The following is a 16,046-nucleotide window of genomic DNA, read 5'->3' on the forward strand; positions in this document are numbered from 1 at the left end:
TGGAAGGGGCAGGGCTCTGGGCATATAGGGTTCCTACAGACATGTGGGAACCATGCTGTGACATGCTGGAAATCCAGCGCATCAGAGTAGACTCGATTAATCGAGTCTGCTGGAGCACAGAAATTGATGCACCCTGGCAGCCTTCAGCATAATGTGTATCAGCATCCCCTCACTGAAACATGGCAGCGGGGCACTTTGTAATAAAACATATTTGATGAGCTTTAATTCAAAGCGCCACACCACCATTTTTTCAGTCCAGGGATGCTCATACACATGATACACAGGCACTTTTAATTAGCCTGGCACCACATCTCAGAGCATAGGTAAAAATGCCCATAAGCCCTGGCCAGAGCCCAGACAAACAGTAGGGCTCTCCAAACTGAGTGGAAAGGAGCCCTGCAAAGGGTTGCTTGCTGAAGACAAACTGTAAGTGTGCTATACCTGGAGATGGCATGTAAGCCTGGGGCTGAGCCAAGCCAGGGAGTCTAGCCCTGCAAGCAATAGGATAAAGAGTTCCTAGTCAGGAAACCTGCAGGGGGATACCAGGCTGGCCCCAAAGTCGCTCAAAGGACTGCCAGCATAATACTGGTGCCTTATGAATGAACACAACCCCAGGTAAGGGAAAGCCTTGCTGGAAGGCAGTGAGATATAACTTACTGTTTTCACCCATGGTTTCGTGGGATTGTGAAGGGAAGTTTTGGAGGTCTCAGTAGTGCCTAAGAGGCATGTGATTGCCTTGAGTTCTGCCAGGCATCAGGTTCAAGGCGCAGCCAGAGGTCTGGGAGCAAGACTAGAGCCCAGGAACAGGGCAGAGAGGGTCAGATACCTGGGAACAAGGCCAGTGCTTTGGGTCCCGAGGGTCCAGAGCCCAGAGAAGGGCAGAGCTTAGGAGCTAAAGGGCCCAGACAGAGACAAAGCAAGCTCACTGCCTGGGGCAGGTGTGATGTGAGGCCAGGGAGCCCAGAATTAAAGTAACCAAGATACAATCTGGTGCCTAGAAGCCAGGTCCAGTAGAGTGGACCTGAACTAGAAGGTCCAGCTAGAGAAAAGGGATGGAGTCTGAGGCCCTGATAAAGGGAATGAATGTACAATCACATCCAAGAGGCATGGGCATGGTATAAGGGATGGCTGGAGCCATGCAATTAGTCCTTAAGACTGCAGATGCCCTGAAGCATGGCCAGACCGAGAGGGCCCACTCAACTTAAAGACAAAACTGAGACCATTGGGGTCTAGGAGGGACCTGTTGGTGGCCAGAAGACCTAAGGCTTACCCTAGGACCCTTAGGCAGCCTCTTTTTCTATCAAACAATTACATCAAAGGTGTGATGGGAGAGTGAGGAGTGTGCCCTAGGACTGGAGCAGGGTAAGGGTGTGGTGCCACCGGGGTGGGGCACGGTGTCACAGTCACCCCCTGGACTTGAACCCTGTTACACCCATTAATAATGGGCAAGAAGGATTTTTTCTCCCTGCAGTCCAGTAGGATTTAACTGCCTTCCTTTGAGGCACTGGAGTTTTGGTCACTGCTAAAATAGTGGGGTTTTTTACTGGAGTGCGCTGTTGCTCCTACCAGGAGTTCTTAGACTAGAGAGTCTTTTTCTTCCATTCAGTCCTATCCATTGTCAAATTTGAGGTCAAGAAGAAATTCTTCCCAATGCTATGTAGCAAAGACTATGGTGGGTGGTTAGCCTTCTCTGTAGTGTAGGGCATGGTCCCCTTCCTAGGATCCTCTAAGCATATACTATCCAATTGTTTTCCTGTTGTTGTAGTGGCAGGACATTGGCAGTCCCATCATCATCCTTGCTTGTACTTGTGGCAAGTTGTAGAATATTCTTGGTTTGGGTCTTGTGTCCACAAGCTGTGTGAGAAACTTTGAAGGGGGATTCCTTGGGAATATGAAAGCTGGTTACTGCAGGGGATGAGACCTGATGGACCAGGAGGCCAATTCCAGTTCTATCTTCATATGCTCCTGAATTTAAAATAATGGGTCAAATCCAAAACTGCTGTAAACTGGTGCAACTCCTTTGATTGGCACTGTGGTGCTTTACACCATCTGAGGATGCAGTCTTAGACTTTCAAAAGGCTAAAGTGATCTATTTTCAACCCCTAGGTTTGAAATCCTGGGAATTCAAAGTTAAAATTAAAATGATAAACTATGGGTTTGAAAGCCAAGAAGTGTACTGTTGTGTTTTTCACAAATAACCTAGACTCTGACACTATCCCAGTCATCCTCTACCTGTCTGTCAGATAATTCCTTGCACTTACACACTCTGGGCATGTCCAGATGAGGCCGGCTGTGCAGTATGTGGCACCACAAACATGTCTGCAGTGCCACACACGACAGAGTCTGGTTACCAACATGAGGCACAGACTTTCTTTTCCTTTAGACATCCATTTCCATCTTCTAGGTAGATTATACTGTTCTCTTCATCTGCCATAACCTCTTCCCAAAACACATACTGATTGCCCTACACCATATATTCAGAGCCTCTGAGCTGAATTCAGATACATCACAGAACAAGAGATTGGTAAGCAGGGGCTGCAAAGAGAATTAATTTTATTTGTAGAAACTTAATACTCATGTGGCACAGTTTTGTTCCCATAATGGTCAATTTCCTGTTTCTCTCCTTTTCTTCTCAGCGGCTTCTACTTATACTTGGTTGTGTCTACATGTGCAATTAATTCATAGTACAGTAGGCTTAATGAGCAATAAAAATACAGCACATTAAGCCTACTAGGGAGCTCCCTCTTGGGAGCAGATTTGCTCCCAATGGGAACAGCCTGGAGAATGCTCCCACCCTGCTCTTCCCCCCTGCAGCAGCCAGGCTCCCCCTGGGTACTAGCCCAGGGGCTGATCAATTGATTGGGACATAGGGCTTGGAAAGAGCTGCAGGGGAGGGGTCTCTTCCCAGCCCTGAGCCCCAGTTGGGCAATCAGGGCACAGGGCTGGGAAACAGCTGCAGGAGAAGGGCAGCTCCCAACCTCCTGCCCCGATCTGCCAGTGGGGCAGCTAGTGGTGAGCTCCCAGCTGGGCAAGTACTCCCCACTCCTGTGGGGAGCCAGGAACCTCACAGTGCTGGGACAGGGCGGGGCAGAGAGGGACCCAGTCCCCATACTGATCAGCTTCTGGCTTCAATCATAGAGCCAGATCCAGGAGCTGCCTGCTGCCAGGGTAGGGGAACATTGTCTGGGTCCAGGCTCTGAACTCAGAGCCCACCCCAGCAGCAAGCAGCTTCTAGTGAAATTGTTCTCCCACTCCCTGGTGCTTGGACTAACCAGAAGCAAATTTGCTCTTGATCACTCATCTACATGCAAGCTATTTGCTTTTGGTCGCCCATCTACACGAGGGCCACCTCACAGTTAATTTGCTGCCTGCATTTGCAGGTAGCAAATGAAACCCACAGTTGACTAATTGGCTGTGCAGTAATCATCAGCATGTGTAGATGGTGATGCTTAACTGTGCAGTCCATTAGTCAACTGCACAGTAAAACATTACATGTAGATGAGCCTCTTGGCTCTTACAAAACACTCTTCAGCCCTAGATGTCAAATCACTTTATATGGGAAAGTGAGTATCACCATCTGCATTTTTTAAGTGGGGAAAATAAAAACAACTTGTCTAAGATTGCATAGCAGAACCAGGCATACTTAACCTATTTACAATCTATAGTTTAACTGTTAATTGTATAGTTTGTTAGGGAATAAATATCTGTAGCTGTATCTGTAACTGAGCATATCACAACTAAAAATGTCACCACTTTTTCCTGCTCGCAGATATCCACAAATAGGTCACAACATTCTTGGATTCCTTTGTCATATGAAATGATTCTCAAATGTCTCCATCAAATTTCAGTTAAACTTTCCTTTGCATTTTCTTGCTGCATTGCTTGGTTATTTAAATCATATAGGATTGCTTCTGATCTATGCCTGGCTGGTTTCTGTAGAATGTGAGATGCAAATTTTACAATCACCTGTAGAATGTGAAGTCAGTGTGAGTGACTGGCCCCAAAAAAGAGTTAGAATCATAGAAAGTTAGGGTTGGAAGTGACCTCAGGAGGTCATCTAGTCCAACCCCCTGCTCAAAGCAGGACCAGCCCCAACTAGATCATCCCAGCCAAAGCTTCGTCTAGCCAGGTTTTGAAAACCCACAAGGATAGAGCTTCCACCACCTCTCTGTGTACCCTGTTCCAGTATTTTACTCCCCTGCTAGTGAGAAAACTCTTCCTAACATCTAACTTAAATTTCCCTTACTGCAACTTGAGACCTTTGCTTCTTGTTGTTCTGTTATCTGCCACCACTGAGAATAGCCTAGTTCCACCCTCTTTAGAACCCTCCTTCAGGTAGTTGAAGACTGCTATTAAGTCTTCTCTCAGTCTCTTCTCTAGACTAAATAAACTCAATTCCTCCAGTCTTTCCTCATAAGTCACGTCCCCCAGCCCCCTCACCATTTTTGTCACTCTCCACTGGACCCTCTTCAACTTGTCCACATCCTTTCTGTCGTGGGGGGCCCAAAACTGAACACAATACTCCAGATGTGGCCTCACCAGTGCTGTATAGGGGGGAATAGTCACTTCCTTTGACGTACTGGCAACACGCCTACCAATACAGCTCAGTATGCTGTTAGCCTTCTGGGCAACAAGGGCACACTGTTATCTTATATTCAGCTTATTGTCTACTGTAACCCCCAGGTCCTTTTCTGCAAAGCTGCTGCCCAGCCAGTCATCCCCAAGCCTGTACTGGTGCATAGGATTGTCTACAGGACTTGTCCTTGTTGAACCTCATGAGATTGCTTTGCCCTTGTACAGGTGCTTAAGTTTACATCCTGTAGATAATCCCTTTGAATTCAACAGGACTGCTCATGATGTGCAAAGCAGACGTGTACTTTGCAGGATCAGGATCTAGTGGACCATATGAGCTGAAGTCTCACTTTTTACAATGTTTACTAGTTAAAGTTTAAGTGCTTGTGATAAACAAACAGTTTTCTTGCAACATTTATTTGGCTACATTTATCCCCATAAGAAGTTGTCTGATTGGCTACTGAAATATCAGAGCATATAAGTATTAACTACAATTAACTTTATCTTACCAAACTTTATTTTGATTTCTTTATAGAATTAGAGCATTGCACTTTTCACTGTATGACACTGAAAGCTGATAGAATATAGGAAGAAAACGCAACAAAATTAGAAAGAAAGTAACAACCCATGACAGCTATTATTTATTTAATATGCTTTGCCATGTAGCCAGCATTGACAATAATAAGGTTATACAGTGCATAATGTTTCTCAAAACATTAATAGCCAGGATAGAAACTCAAGGGATTGAGAGGCAGGCTATAAATTGAGGTTTAAATATGTATTCTGAGCAAATCCAGGTTGGGTTTTTTTGTTTGGTTGGGTTTTTTGTTTGGGCTTTTTTTTTAATACACTATGGTTATTATTGTATTTCTCTGTTACCTTTCCTGCTATGCATTGTTGTTACTTTATCTATTTTCATGTTATAAATGTATTTGTTTTGTTCTATGGAATGCAACTCGGTCAATTTTTTTTCTTGAAATAAACATTTAAAAAAAAAGAAACCATTTATTAAAAAAAATGAAACCAACTGAAATGTGCTCACAATATTTTTTTTAATCTCTATGAAAACAATTTTTAAAAAATCCCAAACTCTTCCCTGGCACTATCTGAAATCCTAACTCTGCAGAGCTGGCCACTTGGATGGGAAAATGATTTTAGTAAAAAGTGAAACTGACTGTAAATGAAACTGAAAAGATTTGCATTGCTGAAAATGAGGAAATGCAAAAATTAAGCTCTTAGAACAAGCAGGCGCAAATTGATTTGGATTTGTCAAAGGCTTTTACTTTTTATAATCTACAAGGTTGCTTAGTAATTTCATAAATTAAATATCTCCATTTATAGCATTTAGAGACAAATGTCCAGCTATATCAGTAGATATTGGGTGCAGCTCAGGGAGAGAGGGTGGGAGGTGTTCAGAGACCTCCTGTTCATGTCTTTTGATCAGGCCAGTTCTATACTAGCTTAAGTCCAGATATAGTTCACCTCTAGGGATGTTTTGCTGCCAGAACTAGTCCATGAGACTGCCAATCAATATAACAGACAGGCAGACCCACCAATCTACTCCAACCATTGCAACTGACAAGTCTGCCTCCTGCTGCCATATTTGATCTTTGTGGACAAGCTTCTTTTTTTATCTTCAGAAACTGGATTTGCTTTGAAAATTATGTCTTCTGACAGCATTATGCAAAAACAACTCTACTCCCATCTAGCCAATACTGCGCACAGTGAAAGAATGAACAGAAATAAAACCTCAGTCTGACAGCCCAATCCAAAGACATGAAACAGAGATGTTAATGCAGAGACAGGTGCAACAGCTACACAGCAAATACCAACAGGCTGCCAAGAGGCCCCATCATTTCAGCAAGTGTCCTTGTCACTAGTTCAAATGGTTCCTACATCATACAAGCTATGCAGGAATCAGCAGATGGTGGGTTCTCCCCTTAAGTAAAAGGGAAATGGGCAGAATGTAGGAACTAATAGACTGGAAGATTTGGGGGGGGGGGGGGATGCTGTCTCTCTACCCGAGGATCCTCTTTCAGACAGAGGACAGCACCAACTGTAACAAGAGTGCTGCATTGGCAGTATCCACTGTTCCACTGTTGTGTGTCCAAACAGCAGCTATTCATTTACATAACTGTCAGTTTTGGCACTTATGCAGTTTGTGATTCTATTCCATATGCAGGTGGACATGGCTACTGAACATGTGTGATATGTTGCATTCTGGCTTAGCCGCTACGCAATTCTGTGTACACATACATAATCCTGGCCTGGCAAAATTCAGTTGGAAGAGGATCCTCCCATGTTCTATGCTAGTGGCTAAGGCCAGTAGGAGTTCAAAGATGCAACCCTCCCTCATCAGAAGCAGTTTGATCCTGCACCTGGTGACTTTTCAGTACACTGCTCTAACCACCAGGTCACAGATTAATCATTATCCAGTCCCCTCTCTTGAAGCTTAGCCACTAAACCTTGCATTTAATAGTCATTAGATAATATAGATAGGAAGTAGAGGGGAAGCTTCTGCCCCACTGAGAGTAGGGGTCCAAGACAGAACTCAAGCCCTGCTTGATCAATCACACACAGCCTCATGCCTGCTGGTGCGCTCTCTTGCCCATGATGATGTATATCTTTCTCCTGTGGTTGCTCAGAGGGCCAACTTCAAAAGGAGGGTTAGAGGGGGACTGGGAAGTTGGAGAGATGTAGGTTCAAAACCCCTATGGCTGATGACCCACTCAAAGCTGAGCAAGTGGGTCATCAAAGCTGAGCTAACCACTAGACCATTGGGTCAGAAACAAGACAGAGCCCCCTGATCAGGGTTGCCAATAGCCTCTACATTTACTGATGCTCCATAAATAACCAGACTTAAAACACCTGCCCATAAAATCAATAAAGAAATTGTGCAGTCTGTAAAAACAGGAAGTACCTGGAGCTGATTGAAGCTCCATGGCAGGAAAGAAGCTGGATGTGGCACTGAAGCACAAACAGAGGAAAACAGCACTACAGTGTCCAAGTGGAAACACAGTGCCCTGAAGGGAGCCCTTTGCTGGACTTTGAGGTTCACAGGATTCTCTGTAGCTCCCTACAACAGCCCTCAAGTTGAGCCCTGCATCCTCTGTGGCCGCACTGATCTTCTCTGACTGATTTGCTTCTGTGCTTTCTGCTCTCTGTCCTGTGTACCCTGCCCCATGTGCTGCTCTGCTTTCTGCCCTATGTGTCATGTAATGCCTGCTCCCTCCCCAATCTGCTGTGTGCCACACACAGAAGCTATGTCAGTTCTGGCATGCATGCAGGTTGTCTACCCCTGTACCAATTAGCATATATTCACACACATCTATCTATCTATCTAAATATATATATACATATATTAGAACATATATAGACAAAGCCTGTGGCTGAAATTTTCAAAGTTGGCAAGGGAAATTAGGTCTGCATATCCATTGCATTTCCTCCTTTTATAATTTAACAGTAATGTAAGTCAATTGAATTTACAGTTTACGTCTAATTTAAGCAAGGGGAGAAAGAGGTCCTTTGTGTTTCCTCTGTTCATATCTAGAAAGCAGTGGGTAGAAAAAAATTAAATATGTTGAATTATTTAAGGACTATGACATGATTGGGCATATAAAAATGGTTACAACAAAGGTTCGACTGTCATCTTAGCTGTAGTTTTCCCCCAAGCAGTGAATGATGTTCTGACATAATTACAGGGGTTTTTTTGCATTTGATTTCTTCTTAATAGTGTCAGAAGAAGATGCTTGAGTCTCTGGCATGGCTAGCATTCAGGAAATTGCCAGGAGCCAGTCAATTGCATTATTATATGGAATTATTTGGCTGCCTGCCATCAGATACTGCCGATCTTCAGCAGAGGCTAGAAAAACCCAGATGACTTGACCACAACTCTTGGGAGTTGGGATTTCAAGGGAAAACATACCACCCCTACATGTTTTAGTAAGTTGATCTGCAAATGCATTCAGCCCTGATCTATCCCCATTGACTCCAGCCAAAGCACAGTCAGATCAGTACTGCTGCAATCTACCTTGAATTTAGCAAAGCTTTTTGTATGGTCTCCCACAGCATTCTTGCAAGCAAGTTAAGGAAGTATGAATTGAATGAATGGACTGTAAGGTGGATGGAAAGCTGGCTGGATCATCAGGCTCAATGGATAGTGATCTACAGCTTGATGTCAAGCGGAGTGGCCCATGGGGCTGGTCCTGGGCCACTTGTGTTCAATATCTTCATAAATGATCTGGAAGATGCGATGAAGTGCACCCGTAGCAAGTCTGTGGATGACACTAAGTTAAGAGGAGTAGTAGATATGCTGGAGGGTAGGGCACGGATTCAGAGTGACCTAGACAAATTGGATGATTGGACCAAAAGGAATCTCATGAGGTTAACAAGGACAAGTGAAGTCCTGCATTTAGGATGGAACAATCCCATGCACCAGTACAGGCTTCGGACCAACTGGCTAAGCACCAGCTCTACAGAAAAGGATCTGGGAGTTACAGTGGACAATAAACTGAATATGAGCAAACAGCGTGCCCTTGTTGTCAAGAAGACTAATAGCATGCTGGGCTGCATTAGTACAAATGTTGCCAGCAGATAAAGGGAAGTAATTGTTCCCTCCTATTATTTACTGGTGAGACCACACCTGGAGTACAGTTTTGGGCCCCACACTAAAGAAAGGATGTGGACAAATTGGAGAAAGCTCAGCAGAAGGCAAAGAAAATGGTTAGAGAGCTGGGGCACATAACTTATGAGGAGAGGCTCATTTAGTTTGCAAACAGAAGACTGAGGAGGGATTTGATAGTATCCTTTAATTACTTGAGAGGTTGTTACCTAGAGGATAGAGCTACTGTTCTCAGTGGTGGCAGATGACAGAACAAGGAGCAATGATCTCAAGTTGCAGCAAAGGAAGCTTAGGTTGGACATTAGGAAAAACTCTCTCACTAGGAGGGGGGTGAAGCACTGGAACAGGTTACCTGAAGAGGTGGTGGAATCTCCATCCTTGGAGGTTTAAGGTCCGGCTGGACAAAGCCCTGCCTGGGATGATCTAGTTGGGATGATCCTGCTTTAAGCAGGGGGTTGAAATAGATGACCTTCTGAGGTCCCTTCCAACCCTAATTTTCTATGATTCTATGAATCTGTAAGATCAGAGCATACAGCTTCATCCTTATTTCCTTTTGCTAATTGGGAAATGAGAGCATTGCAAATGGTTTAAACCTTCCCATCCCACATACATTGACCCCCCTCCCCATAATCACTTATAAACTCAGGGCTAGGACCTACTCCACCTCTTAAACATCTAATCATGATCTTATACCACCCTGCTTGCATACCTGGAAAAATGTTAACGTACCTATTTTTGTAACATGCCATCACCTCAGCCTTAAGACTAAAGCACAGAAAGCGGCAAGCAGAAGGAGGATTCACCACCTTTGGTGTTAATTGTTTTTTCAGGGACTCAAGCAGGGTGAAATACAATCACAGTTAGGCAGCTAATAGTTGGATTAGGATCTGGCCTTCACAGCATAACACAAAGTGACACTAGCTTGGAGGGCAATAGTGAGTTAGTAACGATTAATGAAAAAAAGACAATAGCCCAGAAGATTATTACTAATAGCATTCTATAGTTTTCTTTCCCACATGCTGGAACATTTTTTAGGGGTATAGGTTTTTACACACTCCTCTCCCACCCCCTGCCCTGCACCCCTAAGTACAGAGACACAGGAAGGGGAAGTGTCTTCTTCCTCTGAAGCAGCTTTCCGCTGGCCACAGCTAAGGCCAGGGGTTTTGACTGGGCTGTGCTGATCCTCCTGTTGGCATTTAGAAAAATTCAGAGGTCCTGACTAGATAACCTGGCATTTCTACTCATAGTCAGAACCATCAGTAAATATGAGATCAGGAAGGAAATGTTCACCAATTGGCAAGCACTGTGGGCATTGAGGTGGGGGGTGGAGCAGGAAAGGAGTTGCCTTCTTCTGTAGCATGGTCATCTCTGAGCATATATTAACTAATTACCTCCCTGTCATTGTAGTGGCAGGACACCAGGCATACCCTTGTCTCCCTACCATTTACATATGGTATGTTGTAGGTGTTTCATTGATTTCATCGATTTCATAGACATTAGGACTGGAAGGGACCTCAGAAGATCATCGAATCCAGCCCCCCGCCCAAAGGGCAGGAAGTCAGCTGGGGTTATAGGATCCCAGCAAGATAAGCATCCAATTTGCTCTTGAAGCAATATAGGTGCTTGAACCACCTCCGATGGCAGGCTGTTCCAGACCTTGGGGGCTTGGACAGTAAAGAAATTCTTCCTTATGTCCAGCCTGAAATGGTCTTGCAGGAGTTTATGACCATTTGACCTCGTCATCCCTTGGGGCGCTGTGGTGAATAAACGTTCCCCCAGATCCTGGTGGCCACCCCTGATAAACTTATAGTTGGCCATCAGATCACCCCTGAGCCTGTGCTTTTTCAGGCTGAAGAGTCCCATGGCTCTCAGCCTGTCGCCGTAAGATCTGTTTTCCTGTGTGTGGCTCTTCTCTGGACTCTCTCAAGCTTCTCCACATCCTTTTTGAATTGTGGAGCCCAAAACTGGACGCAGTACTCCAGCTGCAGCCTCACCAAGGCCTAGTACAAGGGGAGAATGACGTCCTGAGATCTGCTTGAGAAGCATCTATGGATGCAAGCCAGCGTTTTGCTTGCTTTACTAGCCGCAGCATCACATTGCAGGCTCATGTTCATTTTGTGGTCGATCACGACCCCCAAGTCACTTTAGTCTGTGGTGCTAGCCAGTGTAGCACTGCTGAGCCTATAAGAATGCTGCAGGTTTTTCCTCCCAAGGTGGAGACCCTTGCATTTTTCGGTGTTAAACACCATCAGGTTCTCGTCCGCCCATTTGCTGAGCCTGTCCAGGTCAGCCTGGATCACCCTCCTGTCTTCTGGCGTGGATGCTTTGCCCCAAAGTTTGGTGTCATTGGCGAACTTGGCCAGTCCGCTCCTGACTCCAATGTCCACATCATTAATGAAGATGTTAAACAGTATGGGTCCAAGGACAGAGCCTTGGGGGACCCCACTGGTCACAGGGCACCATGATGAGTGACTTCCATCAATTACTACCCTCTGGGTCCGACCACAGAGCCAATTTCCCAGCCAGCGGATTGTGGTGGACCCAAAGTTTCTGGGTTTGTACATTGTAGTTGTGTGTGAGGATTTGAAGAGGCACTTTTAAGGATTTCTTTGGAAACAGTTGCCTTCAAATGCATAGAACTCAACTCAGTAGCCCAGGAGGCCCATCCCAGTCTTATGTTCCTGCCGGGGGGGGGAGTGGCAGAGCCAAGAATCTCCTGGATCCCTGACCACCGCCCCCACCCTTAGCTCCATTCTGCCACTTTGTTTTGCTCACCCTTGTATTCATTCCTAGCCCCCTGCAGCTTTCTCTTCAGAAAATGGCATCAAGATGGGCTCTGAGGCCCAGCAGACTCACTGCTCATGGCAGATGGGAGGAGGGAAAACTTGACATGACTGAAGGCAAAAGAAACTTCTTGCCTGTTCTCATTTCTCACTTGTCCCTTTCTTACTGTTTGAATTGCACTCTTGGGCAGAGGGAGCAGTAATTTCCATCCCTCCCAATCTTCTAGCTTCCAGACTTCGGTAAGTAGAAAGCTAGAGCCCAGAAGGATTTCCTCTGAAGGGAAGACATCAGCTAGCTACATCTCATTTTTAAAAATCTCCCAGTCTCTTTTGATGACAACTGCTGGTGGGGAAGAACGTTACCTCTGCAGGGCTGGGTTTGGTTTTGCTGGGGGATTTTCGGTTCTCTGGGTTTATGCTGCCTGAGAAGTTAGGATTGGTAATATAGGCTCTGATGAATAAAACAGGCCCTTTTCCAAAAAGACTAGGTGTTTGAATATAGGAGCCAGAATAATGGGTCACAGCAGTTGGGTAGCTTCTCTGGGCAGACTGAGGCTGAGCAGACAGCCAGTTGCCACTGGATCCACATCTGTGGGTTGACAGGTAGTACGAGCTTCATCTTTGATGCCCCACAGAACCCTACCCCCTGGGTGCCATTGTGTGTGCCCACTAGCCCACACTATTTCATATCTCCGGGTAAAAATGTGAGCTGGTTTGCTGCCCAGAAACTGCCATATGGAGCTAGATCCCTCCTCCCCACCCCATAAGTAATATATTGCTTTAAAGGGAACTTGCTGTGGGTATTTGATGTGCTGCAGAGCAGAAAGTTCAGGCAAGCTTATTTCTTTGATAAGCATCTGTTTTGGTGAACTCCAGCAGGTCAGGGGTAGTTTTGTCTCACATAATGTACCAGGCACAAGGCCGCCGTGATCCAGATTGGAATTTCTGCCCTGCTAAAGTACCTCTAGAAAAGGGTCTTAACGTGACTCATTGCAGACCTTAGTATCAGGATGGGAAGGTCCGAGGCACGACTGAGTGCTCAGTTTGGAACTGCCAACTTGTCATCCCAGCTCTGACCCAGCCGCCTTCACCGGTCACCTCGCCCCTCCCCTCCTGGACTAGCCCCGAGGGGCCTCGCGGGCCATCACTCCGACCCCTGAGGCACAAGAAACGCAGGGTGCCCCTGCCCTCCACGGGCCTCCCCCGTGCCTGGTGCCAGGACTGGGGCTCGTGGCACACGTGACACCGGCGGGCTGCCACACGAGTCACGACGAGGAGCTGTCACTTGTGCGGGTCCCGCGGCTCGCTGCGCCCCAGGCACCCCCACGCAGCACACGGCCGTCCCCGGAGGCGGCAGCTGCCCCGCGGGGAGGGCGCGAGGCCGACCCGGGCCCTTCCTGCTGCCCGCGGCGGCCCGGCTCAGCCCCGCACCCCCGGGGGCCGCGCCTGAGCCCGCGGGCAGGCGGCGGCGGCTCGCGAGCGCGGGGGGCGGGGCCGAAAGTTTGCGGGTGACGTCAGCGGCGGTCACGCCCAGGGGCGGTGCTCGCGGCTAGGTCCCGGGAACTTTCCCCGCCGGAGCCGGAGCGCGATTGCGAGTGGGTGCTGGAGGCGCGAGGCACCGCGCGCGCTCTCGGCTCCGCCTGCCCCCGCTAGCCGCTGCCCAGCCCAGCGGGTGGGCGCAGGAGCCCGGTCGCCCCGGGGACGGGCCGCAGGCGCCAGCAGCAGAAGGGGAGCCCGCCCGCCCGCCGGCGCACCTCTCCCGCGGCCGGAGCTCGCTCGCTCGCAGGTGAGCCGGGGCGGCGGGCGCGTCCGCTCGCTGCAGTGGAGCGGGGCCGGCTCGGCGGGCATCCGCGCGGGCTCCTCCGCCCTGCTGCGGCTCCGCCCGCGCTGCCCCGGTCCGGCAGGTGCCGCCCGTGGGGGAAGCGGCTCCGGGCGGCGCGGTCGCGGGTGCGTGCGCGATGCGGGTCCCGCGCCGGGAAAGTTGCGCGGCAGGAGGCGCGGGCACTTCGCCAGGCCCCGCCGCCGTCACCCGCCGCCGCGCCGCTCCCGGGCCACCGGGGCTGTCGGCGGCTCGAGGCGGGCGGGCCGGTGCAGCAGGTGCCCGGCGGCGGCGGCGGCGGCGGCACGTGGGGCAGGAGGGGGCAGCCTCCCCCTCCCCCGTGGGGCTGCGGGTCCCCTGCGCGGCGCCGCCCGCGAGCCGCGGCGCCGATTGCCATGACAACGGGGCTGTCGCGAAGGCCGGGCCGGGGGGGCGCGCTGCCGGCGGGAGGGCAGGGCCCTGCGGCCTCGGGCGGGGGCCGGGCCGGGCAGGGCAGCGCGTGTGGAGCCGCTGCCGCCCCCGGCAAGTTCCTGGCTGCGGCTCACGTGGGCGTGTTCGGCCGGGCCGGGCCTCCCCTTCCCCCCGTGAGCCGCGGCTCCTTCCCGGGGACACCTCGACCCCTAGGCGCCGGCCCGCCCGCTTGGCTTCCCCCTGCCCCGGCGGGAGCCCTCGATGCTCCGGCCGCTCCCTGCTGGCGGGAGGCCGCTCCCGGGCGCCGCCCGCGTCCTCCCCGCAGCTGCCCGCCGCCTTCCCGCCCGCGCTCCCTGCGCCCATCTCCCGCCGTCCTGGGCTCGGCCCTGTCCTTTACAGGGCTGCCCTGACCCGAAGCCAGGTTGTCCCAGAAAAGACTCCGTCCCCTCTGCTTCTGGAGCCCCAGCGTCAGCACAGGGGGTCTGGTGACTGGGGCAGAGCCCGGATTTCTTCATGCTGGTCCTCTTGCTGCCTGGCAGAGGGGGGTGGTTGAGCAGAGCGCTGAGGTCTGTGATGGGGTGTCGGGAGCCTGCCCCTGAGACGGGAGCTGCAGCAGGGAAAGAAACTGGTTGTGAGGGAAATCTCTTGGATGAATTCTGGCCCCTGGTGCTGCAGCTGGGAAAGAGGGCCAGGGCCATGGCCGCTACCCCCCTCTTGTGCCGCATGCCTTGGACTGAGGAAACAGCCAGGCGGGCTGGGCCCTGGCGGGTCTGTACTGGGTCACTTCAGAGCTGCTGGTGCCTGCTGCCAAACCCATGGCCATGACAGCATGCGCCTGGATTTCCCTTTCTGCCTCTGGGAGGGAAAGTAGGGGCTGGGAGAGGGGCATGTCAGTTTGCCTGTCTCCCTGAAGCATTGTGGTCATTCAGAAGCATGAGTGGCCCATGAGGAGGGATTGATGTTGGGGCTGCGGTTGTCCTTGTGAAAAACCCCTTTTTTCCAAGAGCTCCTGGAGCACACCTGTGGGTGATGCCTTGCTCTCTTGAGTTGCAGGGTGCGTGGATCACAGATACTGAAGGCTTCAAAAGCCTCTCTATCTCCCTGGAGCCAGGGCAGACCTCTTGCTTGACACTGGCCTTGTCCCAGCTCAGGACAGCTGCTAGGCTGCAGATTGTAGAACCCAGGTAGCCTGGGTTTGAAGTGTAAGAGCAGGAGGCAGACTCCCCCACCTTGCCTCAGGAGCAGAGATGCTGTCAGATGAGATCAGCTGGTTGAGCCATGTAGTCTGTATACTGCAGCCAATGGCTGATCCTGCAGAAGAAAGCATCTCTTGCTTCCCTATAAACAACTTATGCATGCAGCTGTCTGTGCAGTGTTGTCTATTATATGCATGGACCAATTGATGCCTTGAAGCACAAGATCTTTCTTATAATAGGAAATGCTAGGCATGATCCTAAAATGTATCCAGCCCTTTCATTCTGTCTAATGCCTCTGACTCATGGATATGCTGTGGCAACAAGTTCCACAAGTTACTTATAATCTACAGACTCTTTCTGAGCTCTTGCCACGGAAGTGCTCTGTAAAGACAGCAAGTGGCACCCCCTTATGTTCTCTTGCTGTGGAGTACTTCTGTTCTACCATGGGGTAGCATGGAACAGATTTGCTTTCTCTTGGCCCTTTGGGCTTACAGTCGAGCACCTGCAGGTGCAGTGATACCAGTGGTTTACTCCCTGTGCTGTGCCCCTTTCCTGTGGTCAGGCAGCTGGACATCCTAGCACATTGCTATTAGCCTCTCCTTTGAGCAGTGAACATACACAGGACAGTAAGCACATGCTGGTTT

At 49.5% G+C, this 16,046-nt stretch overlaps 1 protein-coding gene across 1 annotated transcript in view; it reads left to right on the forward strand.

Moving 5' to 3' along the window:
* The first annotated feature begins 13,524 nt into the window (after positions 1–13,524).
* The window catches only part of CAMKV (CaM kinase like vesicle associated), a 75,527-nt gene continuing 73,005 nt past the window's right edge, over positions 13,525–16,046 (forward strand). The window contains exon 1 of the mRNA XM_090022531.1: positions 13,525–13,762. The gene's annotated coding sequence lies outside the window, so the exon portion shown is untranslated. The remainder of the gene's footprint in view (positions 13,763–16,046) is intronic.

This window comes from Crocodylus siamensis, chromosome 11 (genome assembly GCF_052110815.1).
Source record: "Crocodylus siamensis isolate JL-2025a chromosome 11, ASM5211081v1, whole genome shotgun sequence".
Classification (NCBI taxonomy): domain Eukaryota; kingdom Metazoa; phylum Chordata; order Crocodylia; family Crocodylidae; genus Crocodylus; species Crocodylus siamensis.